The following is a 14,501-nucleotide window of genomic DNA, read 5'->3' on the forward strand; positions in this document are numbered from 1 at the left end:
AGAACTGAGCACAAAAACATATGCAGGTTCCGTGTGAAATCCAGCGCTTCTATATGGTAAAGTGTGCAAATAAAATGAGGACTATAATGTGCACATTTAGGCTAACATAGGGAAACCTACAATGGGCCATGCCGGAAACACTTGACAACATAGTATGCCAAGTATAACACTTCCTGGCTGAATTTTGTTCAAAGCAATTGTAAGAGAACTGCATGGGCAGTATCCCAATAAGGTCATCTAAAGACAAACATAATGTGCTCTAAATATGTGAGCACCAAAAGACTCATTCTCTCTAAAGTCAATTCACATTCATAAGGTTTTTGAATACGACCCTGATTCGGTTTTGTTATGTTCCCTGCAAACTGTGACCCATTGGGTAGATTTCCCTAGGCCAAAAAGTAAACAATATATATGGTACCCTCTTCTGGGAAAATGATAACTTTCCGATGGCTTACACTGTTCTCTCCAATGAGTTATGCTCTATTAGATAGGGAGTGTTAGGAGTCAGACAAAACCTGTCAGAGGATTTCTCCTCTGCAAGGGGTTTAAAGGTCAAACCCCATCCTGGTTCCAGGTGAGAGATAGCTCACACAATGAGTGGGTATTTATTATGCATGATCATTTGCAATGTAAATGTTTCAGAATAATGATAATTATTATAAATATCTCAGCAGCCATAACTTAAGTCAGAGCCAACATTAAAAAAGTGCCAAACATATTGCATCGCACATTCCTACTTTGTAAGTGGAAATTTTGCATCATTTTAATAGGCAATATCAACCATACAGTTGCCTGTATTTTCTATCTATCTGTCATGACCTTTAATATGGCATGCCCTGAGTTGTTGCTATCCCTGCAACATCACCAGGGGCCCCATGAAACACTGTAGTCATACACAACACAATGGAGTAGTTTCACAGCCAGTTGGATCGTCTGCCCACATACTTCACCACCACTCGGTTTTGGCTCACTTCCACTAGGTTACCTATCTTAAGAACCTTCTGGAACCTTTTTGGCGGCCATTTTGAATCCGAAACATTCTTGAATTTTCTAGGTGGCCATTTTTAATCCAGACCCTATGAAAGCCTATATAAGGCATGCCTGCCTGCCACACCCTGCCTGTCAAGTGGTAACTCAGCACCAGTGGAAGAAAGCACCTGTTCAGTTGTCAGACTTACCTGCACATCCTGTCCAGCTTCCTGGAACGACTTCAATCTTGATTGTCCAGTCATTCCAGCCGACAGCATACCAGCATCCCTGGTCTTTACTGATTCTGGCACTGCAAAGTCTGCAAAAGAATAGACTCAGATGAGTACAATTCACCCTAAGCTACTCGCACTACCTCCCCAGTGCATGTGTCGGCCATTGGCTGGCACTGGAAATATAAATAAAGGCCCCTCTGGTGGCACCAGATGGTGTCCTTTATTTTTTCCAACAGTAGGCTGCTCAGAAAGAGCTTCCTGAGCAGTCTGATTTTTTTTTTACTGCAATGTCGATCTGCTCACAGGGCACGCTGACTTATTCGTAGTGAAAGTGAAAGTAAAATGACCCAGTAGGCTTGTTTTACTTTTACTGAATCAGTACTCGGAGTGATATCCCAACCCCAAGCACTGATTCTAACTGGAGAGGTATCATTGAAAAGGGGAGAATCTCCCCTTTCCAATGCTACCTCTGCCCAATTGGATCCTTGCTTGGAGATCACCACAGGAGAGCGATCCCCAAGCACGAATCCACCCAGTACACACCAGGGATGGGGGAGCGGCCTTTGGGCAAGGGCTTGTGCTCACTCTTAATTACTTTTTTATTTAAGCCTTTTTGCCTCCCCTGGGAGGTAGATGGGGGCAATGACACCTGATCTGCTGCCATGTGTGGGGGGGGGGCAGAAAGCAAACCAGATACCAGATAATACTTAATTTAATAGGGCTTTAGGGGTGGGAGATGCCCAAAATGGGCATGGCTATGCCCCAGCCCCCCAAAAATATGAAACAGTATGTTTGCCCCCTGGGGGCAGATGGGGCAAAAACCCCGATCTGCTCCCTGGTGGGCGGCGGGGGGTCAGAAAGACCATTAGACACCAGGTATTATTGATACTATAGGTTTGTGGGGGTGGAGGCTACCCAGCATAGGAATGACCATGCCCCCACCCCAAATACATTTGGAAACAGTCTTTCTGGCCCCCTGGGGGAGCTGATGAGGTAATTATCCCCAATCTGCCCCCCCGGGGTAGTGCAGAAAACCCACTAGATGGCAGGGAATTAAAAAAAATATATATGGGGTTGGAGCTGCCCACATGGACCTGGCCATGCCCTCTCCCCAACTAAATAGGGCAACAGTCTTACTGCTCCATTTCCCAGGGGGCAGAAAGCCGCTAGAAGCCAAGGATTTATTTTTTAAATGTAGGGGTGGAGGCTGCCCAGCATGGGTATGGCTATGCCCCCAACTCAAGTAAATGGGACAATAGTCTTTTTGTCCCCCTGTAGGGCAGATGGGGGAAATTACCCCTGACCTGCCCCCGTGGTGGCAGAAAGCCCACTAGACCGCATGGAAAGGTTTTTTAATTTTAATTTAGGGGTGATGGCCATGCCCCCTGTTAGACCTGTCAGCCCTTTGGGTGGTCCCTCATAATTTTTACCCCCTTTTTGCCTTCTATTTTTTTGTATGTTCACTACATTCTTTTTTTTTTTTTGGTGTTGACCCTACGTCTCTGGGCGCTTCATTGCTACTAATTAGCACTGAAGTGCAGGTGCTCCTCTAAAATGGAGGAAGAGTAGGTGCTCCATCACAAAATGGTGGCCTGCTAACTGTCAGAATTTACCACACAGCTGGGGACCATAGGGATGTTAGGAGGGGTTCCAGAACCTTCTGGTCCACTCTAGACACTCTGGGCCCAGGATATACAAGATAGAATGTTGGGCGGCCATTTTAGTGTGATGTGAGGAGGTGAATGGAGAAGGTTCAACTGAGAGTCCAGGCTGTGGAGTAAGGAGGCTGGCACATTGTGGAAGGATTGACTGCCTTCAGTGGCTGCTATTCTCTCATCTGAAGCTACCACTGGTCCATTGACCTGACCCCGTGTGGACATTTCCATTCAAAGCGGCGTAACAACTGGAAGGAGGCCAGGTTGTGGAAAAGAAAACTTGACTGGTCCGGTGAGGGTGAGTGGGCCCCCCTCCGTGATAGCCTGAGACTTGGCGTATTAGCCCTTTCCCTGTCACGATATCACCCAGCGCCTGGACTAGCCCGTACTCTAGCTGCCTGATGTAAAACGCTAGAGCCTGTTAATTAATGCCCTAGACTGACCTGAGCGGTTCGCGCTTGATTGGTGACACTGCCGTGGCCCAAGTGGAACTTTTGTGGAGGGGACCGGGGTCCCGGTGGATTGGAGGCCGACGGAGCACTGGTCGATAGGCTCGCAAGGTCTGTCAGGAGAGAGAGGCTCGGGCTGACGGGGTGTGAGCGGCATCGGACCAGGCCGCCAGCTGTTAGCGGACGCCGTTCTGAGACCCGTCCTATCAATATTGCGGAGGAGGGAGTGGGGCGGGCCTAGAGGAGGCACGCCCGTCTGGAAGGAGGAGTTGCTGAGGGGGCGCGCTTGCTCTCCGGCGAGTCCTCCCATTGCTGCAGAAAAGGGAGCGGGGCGGGCCTGGAAGAGGTGCGCCCGCCCTGAGGAAGAGGAGTTATCAAGGAGGCGCGTTAACTCCCGTCACTGCGAGGGTGAAGCCAGGGGGTAACGCGAAGAGAAGGAGGAATCCTAGGGGAGACGCGCATTGCTCTGGAGAAAGGGGAGGGGGGAATCTCTTACCGGGGGCCTGCCCTGGGACATTGGGAGAAAAGATCGAGAAGAAGAGAGGAATCCCTAACTCCTCCCTACCTCCATACTAAGAACAGCGTCCACATCTTTCCCTACAGAAATAAGCAGGGTATAAAGAAAAGGGGGGAAGGAAAGGAAACGCATGACTCAAACGATAACTGCTGATCTACAGTAAGAACGTACTTTTCTCATGTGAAGCAGGGCAAGGTCTGGTACGCTATAGGTGGCAGTTTACTGTTTAAGACTCCAGGGTTTTTGCCATGTAAAGACTTAAAGAATCCTGCTCTGTGGAAGCTAATGGAAGTTAACTCTGTATAAAACGAAGGTCTTGTGTTAATAACCTTATGCCTGAATAGCTTGATGAAAATTCCTACCTTGTCCAAATTTTAAATATTGCTCAGTTGAAGAACAATTCAGCTACCTGTGTGAGATAGGTTGCGAGGTGTCCTGTTAATTTGCCTCTAGGCCTGATTAATAGCCCCTGGAGCTGAAATAAGGTTTGGCATGTAATGAAGTATTCTATAACCTACTAATAGTGAGACAAATGAGAAGGGTTCTCTGGGGGTTCTCTGGCATGTTTTGAATTGTTGTGATAACCTGTAATCCAGTAACCAGGAAATCTAATGTGATAAAACAATATTGCTGATGAAACTGAAAACCAGTTTTTAAAGGAAAGATAAAGCTTTTCTACTTTTTCTAAAGATGGTGTGGTGTCATTTTTAAGTGGAGGTACGCTGTGTTACTGAATTGAGTGTGACGCAAGTGCGACAATTTGCCTTGGAGAGAGGCCGTACCACCTTGTGCCAAGCTACCCTAAGTGCGGAGACCCCGGGTCCAACACCCCCCTCCCCCAACTGAATGAACCAGCAGTCTTTCTGACCCCCTGGTGGGCAGTTTGAGGTAATTCCCCTAATCTGCCCTCTAGGGGGAATTAAAAAAAAATATATAGGGTTGGTTGCTGCCAGCATGGGCATTGCCATAACCCCACCCCAAATAAATGGGACATCAGTGTCTCTGACTCACTGGGGGCACATTGTAGTAATTACCCTATCTGTCCCCCTGGGGGGCAGAACGCCCACTAGATGCCAGGGAGTGTTACTAAAAAAATATAGGTGTGAGGCTGCCCTGCATGGGCATGGCCATGCCCACCCAAGTAAATGGGGCAACAGTCTTTCTGCCCCCCCAGTGGGCAGATGGGGAAATTACCCCAGATCTGCCTCCGGGGAGGAGAGGGGTAGAAAGTCCACTGTATGGCAGTAATATATATTTTAAATAAAATAATGGGGTGGGTCTTTCCCATCCTAACATCAAGCCTCGCCTTCACCCCTAGAACCTCAGCTCACCTCCCAGAGTCTCAACATCTGCTGACTGGGACCCCGGCAGGTAGCCTCTTGGTGCTACAGACCGATTATCTTGTTGCCATTGGATTCAAGCTAGCCTGGCTACCCAGAAACCGGTCCCAGGATGCTTGTTTCCTGTTCAGGGAAGACTTGGCTTGGCAGTTCGGGCTGGACTGTTCCCATGAGGAACAGGGTCAAGACTGATTTGCATATAGCTGGCTCTGAACTGAGGTGGCGAAGTGAGCTAAAGAATGATGATGGATTCAACCCAGATCTGTGACTGGGGATGAGTGTCTGAAAAGTTTCAGCGCTCCATCCATCATCTCCTTGGGTTTGCTTTGTTCGTCCTTAGTTGGCAGAGTATGCACAGACGTGGGTCCCTTGCCACTGGATTCAAGCTAGCCTAGCTGATGAAGGGTGTTACCCAGAAACCGGTCCCAGGATGCTTGTTTCCGATTCAGGGAAGTCCTGGCTTGGCAGTTTGGGCTGGACTGTTCCCATGAGGCACAAGGTCAAGACTGATTTGCATATAGCTGGGTCTGAACTGAGGTGGCGAAGTGAGCTAAAGAATGATGATGGATTCAACCCAGATCTGTGACTCGTGAGTGTCTGAAAAGTTTCAGCGCTCCGTCCATCATCTCCTTGTGTTTGCTTATCTCGTTGGCATCGCATGGCCTGTCACATCTGCTAGAGGATCCAGGCTCCCCTGATAGGGGGAAAATCCATTACGACGAGGTGTTTACACCGCACTACCATTACAACAATGGTTTTACAATGCAAGTCGTTACCACGACTTGCGCTGGAGGGCGCTCTAGGCTAAGAAATAGTAGATTTACTATTCCAACACCTTCCCTACGGTACGTAGGCTGGTTTTGGAATATTAAATCTTACTATTCCTAAGTCCAGCACCCTACTGCGCAAGTCGTGGTAAACCAGCGTTGTAATGGTAGTGCGGTGTAAACACCGCGTTGTATTGACATACAACCCCTGATAGAGGCGATTTGTTCATGCTGTGGGGTAGTCAATTTCCTATGGGCCTCAGGGCCTTTTCTCCTCCCAGTACCCTGTTTGCCGACAGCTCTCCCTTAGTGAGTACTAATCTTGTCTGGTTGCTTCCTGGCGTGCTCCCTATGGAGAGCACCTTACCTTCTTTCATTGACTGGGATTCTTCGCACTGCTACTAGTTGTCTCTCTCCACCACCATAGTCTCACTTTTGGGCCGGCGGTCTGCCCCTTTTTCAACCAGCAGGGGCCAACTTGCTATAATTCACTTGCCACCTTGAGTCAGAGGTTGTCTCTGCAAGTTCTATGCCTGCTGTCAGTGTTTTCCCAACAAGGAGAGGGCATCCCGCCTTGTTCCTGAATCAGGCTACCGCGCTGGCTGCACTGGGCATCAGGATGCCTTAGGATTGCTAATGTGGCCTGGCGGAGAGCACACAACACCATTCTGTCATCTTAATCAAGCCCCTTGATGATGTACTTTTCAGGTGATCATTTAAACCGCTTATAAATAATTTGATAAAATTGTGGCAATGGCATAGCCGTAGCCGACACGCTTGGATACTGGGATTTTTTAGTCAGATCAGTGCTTGATTTGTAAAAGACTGAATACAGGTGCCTGCAGCTCTGCTCAGAAACCCACAGCTGGTACAGCTGCATAGTCTTGAATTCACCTCAGACCTTTTTAATTCAGTACCAGGCACTTCCTGCCCATCTCGCTGTTGCAGGCTTCTGCTTTCTCCATTCTTGACGGTTTTCTGTCTGTCTCTTCCTCCGGCAATCTGCTTTGTTTGTTTTCCCCTCTCTGACTCTCAGTAAATGTCTCATGCGAAAAAATAAGTGCTGGTCCTTGAAAACGAGTGCCAGTGGCCTGCACCGACAAGCACCAGCTCATATTAAGCATTTAGGTTACCATTGAATCCAAAAGCATTAAAAAAATAAGATTCTTTAAGCCCCAGATGTACGACATAATAACTAGACCTAAGAACCCAGTGTTGAATTTTGCATTGAATAGCTTCTCTGGATCTACTTAGACAATGAATTCAGATAGTAAAAAATCTAAAAATAAAAATGGACCTTCCTTGAAAACAATTTTTTTTTTTTTTTTTTTATTGAGATGGTTCCGGGTATCACAAAAAAATACATTATTACATTAATCAACAGGATAAAATCAGACATTGAAAATACAGTATACATCTTATAAATACAATCGTAGGAGATATACAACCATGTTTGTTCCGGACAGTAGTACATAAGGGAAGACAATCAGCGTCACCTATAGATCTGTGAACTCTTATTCATCTAATTTCTCTCCAATTTCTAAGAGGAGCCCATATCTTCTTACCAAATTCTTTCACCCTCTTTCCTTTAAAATCGTACAAACATTCCTCTATATTATGAGTTCCCAAAAGCCTAGTTAACCACATCTGGAAAGTGGGAGCTACAGAGTCTTTCCAACCAGCCGAGATTAAAATCCTAAAAACAGCCATACATAGAAAAATAAGTGCTTCGGCCTCGTACTCTAGTTTTAGGTTTTCGTCTCTACCAATCAAAACAATAGTAGGGGATAGAGTGATCTGTTGCTCTAGCAGCCCCGTTAAAAACCTTTCAATTTCTTTAAAAACTGGAGTAAGATTCTGACATTTACAAAACATGTGGGATAAATCTGCAGGGCTTTGGTCACACCTGGGACACCTATCGTTTTCTCTCTTACCCCACTTGAACAGCTTGGCAGGCGTGTAATATAAGTTAAAAATAGTCTTGTAGTGCTGTGCCTTTAAATTTGAAGCTCTTAATATTTTCTTATTCAATGCTAAGGCAAAGTCTATATCTATATCAGGATCTCCAATTCTTTCCGCCCAATCAGATTCAATTTGTCCGATGTCATCCCCCAAACCCTGCAAGAGATAACTATACCCGATTTTAATCTTCTTGCCACCATTCCTTACATAGTTCACAAACGAATTAGGCTCCTGGATTGAAATCCTAGGTCTGATTGACTTAACTGTTTGCTCCAGTTGTCTATATAAGAGCCATTGACTAGCAGGTATACCAAACTTTTGCTGAAGTGTATCAAATCCCAGTAGTTCATCCTCAACCATGACATCCCCCAAACAACTAATACCCAGCTCCTTCCATAACCTACTATTACTATTCTGTCCAAGATGCACAAATGGATTTGACCGCCACAGGTCTAATATACTATTAATCTTCGGAATTTTCAGGAATCTCATTATTGACTTCCAGGTGCCCCAAGCACTAAGCATCACCCTACTTTTACTCCTTTTAAAATACCTAAGGTTTATTTCTCGTGTTAGGAGCCCCAATGCTTTCCCTCCTACTAACAATTCATATATTGTGGGGGTTCTGTCCAGACCAATCGGCACAGCTATATCAACATATTTAAATAGAACATTCATTTGCATCATTAGACACACCCAGTGATACAGCCTCAAATTTGGTGCAGACAGTCCCCCTCCCTCCAGTGGTGCCGATAATCGAGCGAAAGATCGGCGAATTTTCCCATATTGCCACACAAATTGGGAGAAAACAGCTTCCATTTTCTTCAACAGCCCCTCTTCTACTAGCAGAGGTATGGCACGAAATAAGTACAATATTCTCGGGAATATTGACATCTTCAAAACATTCACTCTGCCAATCAGAGATAAGTGTAAAACATCTATTCTTCTTAGTTCTTTGTCTATTGCGACAATTAAGGGTACATAATTTTCTTGTATAATTTTCTCCACATTTGCATTAATCCTCACCCCCAGATAAACTGCAGACTCCACATACCTCTGGTCGACTTTATAGATATTATTAGTGCTGATTATTATAGTTTTTTCTTCATTCAGCTTATACCCAGAGCGGGTTCCAAAGGCGTTAGCCAGTTGACTTAGTTCTACTATGGCCGCCTGCGGGTTGGTAGTGACAATTGCCAAATCGTCCGCATAAGCCAATAATTTGGTGGTATGCCCATTTAATATAACAGGGGAGATTTTATCTGAAGCTAGAATTTCCCTGATTAGGGGATCTATATAAAGTGAGAAGAGTAATGGAGAGCAAGGGCATCCCTGACGAGTTCCTCTTCTAATTACCACCTCATCCGACTGCAGGCCCATAGTTGTAATTCTAGCTACTGGATCCAAATACATAGCCTTTATTGCTTTCCTACACTTCTCTCCGAAACCTCTACTGACCAAAACTTCCCACATGAATTCCCAGACCACACGGTCGAAGGCTTTTTCGGCGTCTAGGAGGATCATGGCCATTTCTCCCCCCGTGACAGCGATAGCATCAAATAGCGAGATCGCACGCGAAGTGTGATCTGTAGTACCTCTCCCTGGAACGAACCCGTGCTGCCACGGAGAGACAAGCTGGCCAATGATCCCCCCTAGCCTCTTTGCCCACACCTTAGAATACAGTTTGGTGTCCGCGTTCATCAGCGATATTGGCCGATAAGAGCCCGGGTTTTCCTCAGGTTTACCCTTTTTATGGAACACTACAATATTGGTCTGTTTCCAAGAGTCAGGGATCTTCCCCGAACAAATTATTCAGTTGAAAAGATCTACGAGCAATGGAAGAATTTCCTCCCCTAAGATCTTATAAACTTCCATAGGTATCCCGTCTGGACCTGCAGCTTTACCTGCTGCTAAATCCTGTAATGCAGTCCTTATCTCCTCTAGGGTTATATCATTTTCCAACTGCTCCCTGTCTTTATCCTCTAGAACCGGACATACATATCCGGGCCCTTGCCTAGATGGTACCCAGCCCGCCTCCTGATCATATAGTTTTTGCTAAAATTTACGGAACACACCCATTATCTCTTTCGGGTCCGTATATTCTATTCCATTATCTTCAATCTTGCGGATATTATTTCGATTGGTTTCTTGTCTTATACGCAACGCTAGTTTCACTACCATCCTTGCCTGATCCTATTTCCTCTATATGCCGATTCTCTGAAACTGCTAACTCTGAAATGAGCTTCTCCACTTTGCTTCTATCTTCCTTCCTTACCCTGGCGGAGCAGCTGATCGTCTCCCCCTTTAAGGATGCCTTGAAGGCTTCCCATTACTCCGTTCCGGGATGAGCTATATCTGTTTATGTCAAAAAACTCTTTCGCCCACTGTTTGAGGTGCTTAACAAACCTATCATCGTTTAGTAGTTTCCTTTCGAAAGTCCACTTAGTTGTTCTCCTAGGAATATTATGCACTTTGTATGTTAATATCAGAGGGTTGTGATCCGAGACTATTCTTGGGAGCTTGGCAATTCTAACATTGCATAGTTCCCCCGTTGAGACAAAGAAATAGTCCAACTTAGAGTATTTCTGGGCTGGATATGAGAAATAAGTAAAACCTGGATCCCCAGGCAGTTTTTCCCCCCATACATCGGTCAGACCATGAGACTGTAATAGGGAGCCTAAAGCCCTATATACCTTATGTTTGCGTCCTGTATATTTACCTCCCTGCCTCCAATCAGCCGATATATTCATGTCTCCGCACAATACCATAGGGGTACCCCAATTAGCTACCTCCTCTTCTAGCTCGTCAAATACTGCTGGCTCATCTTCATTTGATCCATAGATCACATACAATGTAATGCCTATATTCAATTCCACCAGAACCCATCTACCGGACCCATCCGTTTTGGTACGTCTCACTCCCCCCACATTACATTTCCCCATAATGGCCACCCCCCCTTATTGTAGATGATTGTGACGAGCATCCTAGCATAATATATCCGTGTATATTCAGTAACTTCCTTTTAGCCCAGGGCAGATGGGTTTCTTGTATACACAGTATGTCAATATTATTAAATTTAGCAAAGTGGCTTAATCTCTGTCGTTTCTTCCATTCATTTAGCCCCCCTACATTGATGGTGCATATCTTAATGTTTGACATTATTAACAAAGTTTCTACTTCTGACCTGTCTGTTATCCATGAATCTACTATATGCCAACATCAGACCCATTTCCATCTCAAAGTTTTTCTCTATTTTTTCCCCCCCACTACTCCCTCTCTTCCCCCCGCCTCCCCCCCCTCCTCCTCACTTTCCCTCCCTTTCCCCCCTTCAACCCCTCCAGCCCCCCCTGCCACCCCCTCTTTTCAGAGGCGCTCAGACCTACTGGTCTGTGCACGTGATGGTTCGCAGTAATGACCGAGGAGATTTCTAAATATCCCACCCTAGTACCTGTAACACCATTGTCCACACCACCCTACCCAGCACAACACACCACACCACACCCCACACATTATTACTGATTTCTATTTCAACCGATTTTGAGATTAATCATATCTACCATAGAGTTATTCCTGTTCACATCTGCAGAGTATACTAAACCCCTTGTGTGTCCAAATATTCCTTAGCTTTCACTTCGGAGGAGAAATACAAGGTTCTCCCACCGTTAATTATTTTCAGCTGTGCCGGATTGATTAAGTATGCCTGCATACCCTTGTCCTGAAATAGTTTTATCATCTGCCTTAATCTCCAGCGTCTCTCCACCGTGACGTGGCAGAAATCCGGGCGAACGAAAAAGGAGAAGCCATCAACATTCTTTTTCAGGTCCGGTCTTGCCCTTTCTGAAATTGCCTGCCTCAAATTATAGTTACCAAGAAATATTAAAATTGCTCTGGGCTTATCTCCCTCCTTGGCATTTTTGTGGATTTTAAAGGGAATGCGATGCGCCCTCTGAATCTCCTTTGCCCAATCCCATCCCTTCAGCTCCGTGAAAGCGTGTTCGAACAACTTAACCACAAAGGCTCTCATGTCCGTATCTTCTGATCCCTCTGGTATCCCCAGTACACGCAGGTTATTCTGCCGAGATCTATTTTCCAACGCCTCCAGCTTCCATTGCACATCTACCAACTGTTCACCTTGTAGATCTACCTTGCTGGAGGCAGCCGCTGTCTCTGCTTCCGTCGACACCACTCTTTCTTCCAAGTTAGTAACCCGCTCTCCCAGATTCACACACACCTTAGCCAACTTCCTTACTGCTCCTTGTATTTTCCTGACCGCAGCCTATGATTTGCGACTTTCCTGTCGAGCCTCTTCCCTGTGTGCGATTATTTCTTGGTGTATCACCTCCAGAAGTGACATCTGTGCTGCTTCACCTCCCGGGCTCTCCAACGCAGAATTAGTCGTTGGATGATCACGTTTCTGTCCATGTATTTTTGCACCTGTATTGAATTTTACCGCAGTTGTCGGAGGGCTTAAATCTTCCTTCTCTGGCTCACTGTCGGTGGCTGAACCACTGATCTCTTGCTCCAGACTATCATCGTCTTCGTCCCACCATTCCCCCCCCTCTGAGACTGAAAAGAAAGCCTCACTGGGGGCTTCCTTCTTATCACCTGTACCTTCGCTGGCCTCTTCTTCCAGCTCCTCTTCCAGCACCAGAGGGGCTATATCAGCTTCTGGGTTCGGAGACACAGTGGTGTTATTTTCAGTTTCTTCCACTAAACCAGCTTTCCCTTTAATGTACTCCTCTTTGTTTGTAGAATCATCAGGCTGCGGAGGTATGTCCAACACATTCTCTACAGCCACACCAGTTCCTTTAGGACTACCACCTTCCTCCGACAACTCCTCGATGGCCTCATTATTAGAGTCTTTGTCTTTAATAAGTTTTTGAAAAATGTCAGAAATCGGAGTAGTGCCATGATTGCCCTTAGCTGCCCCTTGTTGCTGCACCGTTTTCTTAGCGGGGGATGTTTGCTTTTTTTCTTATTGCCATCTGCCTCCCTCTCTACCATTAACTCTGCCTGCTCAGCTGCAGCCTTCCTTCTTGCAGCTGCTTTGGCACTAGCACTCGTTTTGGGAGCCATAATCTCCCTCCTCCTTTCCTTGACCCCAAACTGCTCCTTACCACACGATATACTGCCCCACTTTCTTTCTTCTATCCCCGCTGCCGCCTCCAGGATGCTCCGTGTTCTTTCCTCCATCTTTTGGTGCACGCTCGCCCGCTGGGACTTCCAAAGCCTCCGCCGCTTCCTCAACAGCGAGCTCCGCCCGCTACGAGAACTCCGTTCCACTTGCTCGACAAACTCCGCAAGCAATCCGGCTCCTGACACGCCTCCCGATGTGAGCCTCCTTGCGGCTTGCGCTAACTCCCATAGAAGCCGCTTAAGCGGCCAGCGGCAGGTAAGGAGCATACAGCGTTTTTTTCCCCCTTGAGGATTAATACGATTTAGTGTCCTTTACTCTGTCCTCCGTCCTCGCTGATGACGATCCGTGGGTGGTGTGGTGTCTAAGCCTGATTACCGTGCTGTATCAGAACCGACATCTCCCCGGTCTCACTGCTTCCCGGCCGTCCTAAGCGGCCGCCATCTTACCTCTAGAATGAAAACTGTTTTTTAAATGAATTAGCTGCAGCTTAAAGCACTGTTGGGGACTGATCACAAAACATTTTGACTGGTGCTATTTCATGTCCTCAGTGGTAAGTTAAGGTAATGTTTGCTTCAAAAACCTTTTATCACTTTATTAGATAAGAGGATTATGGAGGTGGTAAGGTGTGACAATAATGTTGTGGTGGTGACATGTTCTGTTGTTTTTTTGGGCTGTTCTGTTTATATGCTGCAATTTTGCAATGTGTTTTGTCAAGTTATACTGTGGTTGTTGTCTTCTGTTCTGTTTTGACTGCTTTTGTGATGTGCCATGTTACGTTTTAATTGTATCGTTTGGTTGTTTTTTGAATGTTGTTGTGCTCTGTTCAGATGTTTACTTAAGCTACATCAACAAATGCCGCTATATATTTCCAACCAAAAGCAACACATGCTTTGAAAGTTGGTGTGGCAAGCAATCACTTACTTTTCTTAAAACTCTTATGACACTAGTCAGCCCAATACTGTGGCGAAGACTGGATCTTAACTAAACCCTCCTAACGCTCACTTGCTGTAACATGGCCCATGGGCAGCAACAGCATTTAAAAACATAGCTCTGTAGGAGTTACAATCTTTGCAGTTTCTGTTTAGTATAAGATGGTTAATAATCGCTTCATCAAATGTTTGGAAGGTAACACTAAGGGGCTGATTATGATACGCCCCGTAAAGGCTCCGACCTGAGGTTGGATCCTTTAGGGCCGCAGCGTAACAGGCCGGTTGGTTTCCTTTCTGACTGCCTCATTATGATGGAGGCAGTCGGAAAGGAAACCAGCCGGTCATTCCGTCTGGCTTCCGATGGGCTCTGAGAACCTGGACGGAATCCGGCCTGTAATCTCAAGGGCGGCTCTTTCCGCCTTTGAGATTACAATCACGCTTTCCGACATGGTTTCCATGCTGGTCTGTCCGACATAGAAACAATGTCAGAAAGCGTGTTTGGGGTCCCCCTTTGGTGCACTGCCTCCGGTTAGAGGCCATAGG

The 14,501-nt window shown here is 46.2% G+C and overlaps 1 protein-coding gene across 3 annotated transcripts in view; it reads left to right on the plus strand.

The window, feature by feature from the left end:
• TSPAN19 (tetraspanin 19) overlaps nt 1-14,501 on the plus strand; it is a 361,288-nt gene that overhangs the window by 25,413 nt on the left and 321,374 nt on the right. The gene's annotated exons all lie outside the window — the stretch shown is intronic.

The sequence above is a fragment of the Lissotriton helveticus genome, chromosome 1_1 (genome assembly GCF_964261635.1).
Source record: "Lissotriton helveticus chromosome 1_1, aLisHel1.1, whole genome shotgun sequence".
In the NCBI taxonomy this organism is placed as follows: domain Eukaryota; kingdom Metazoa; phylum Chordata; class Amphibia; order Caudata; family Salamandridae; genus Lissotriton; species Lissotriton helveticus.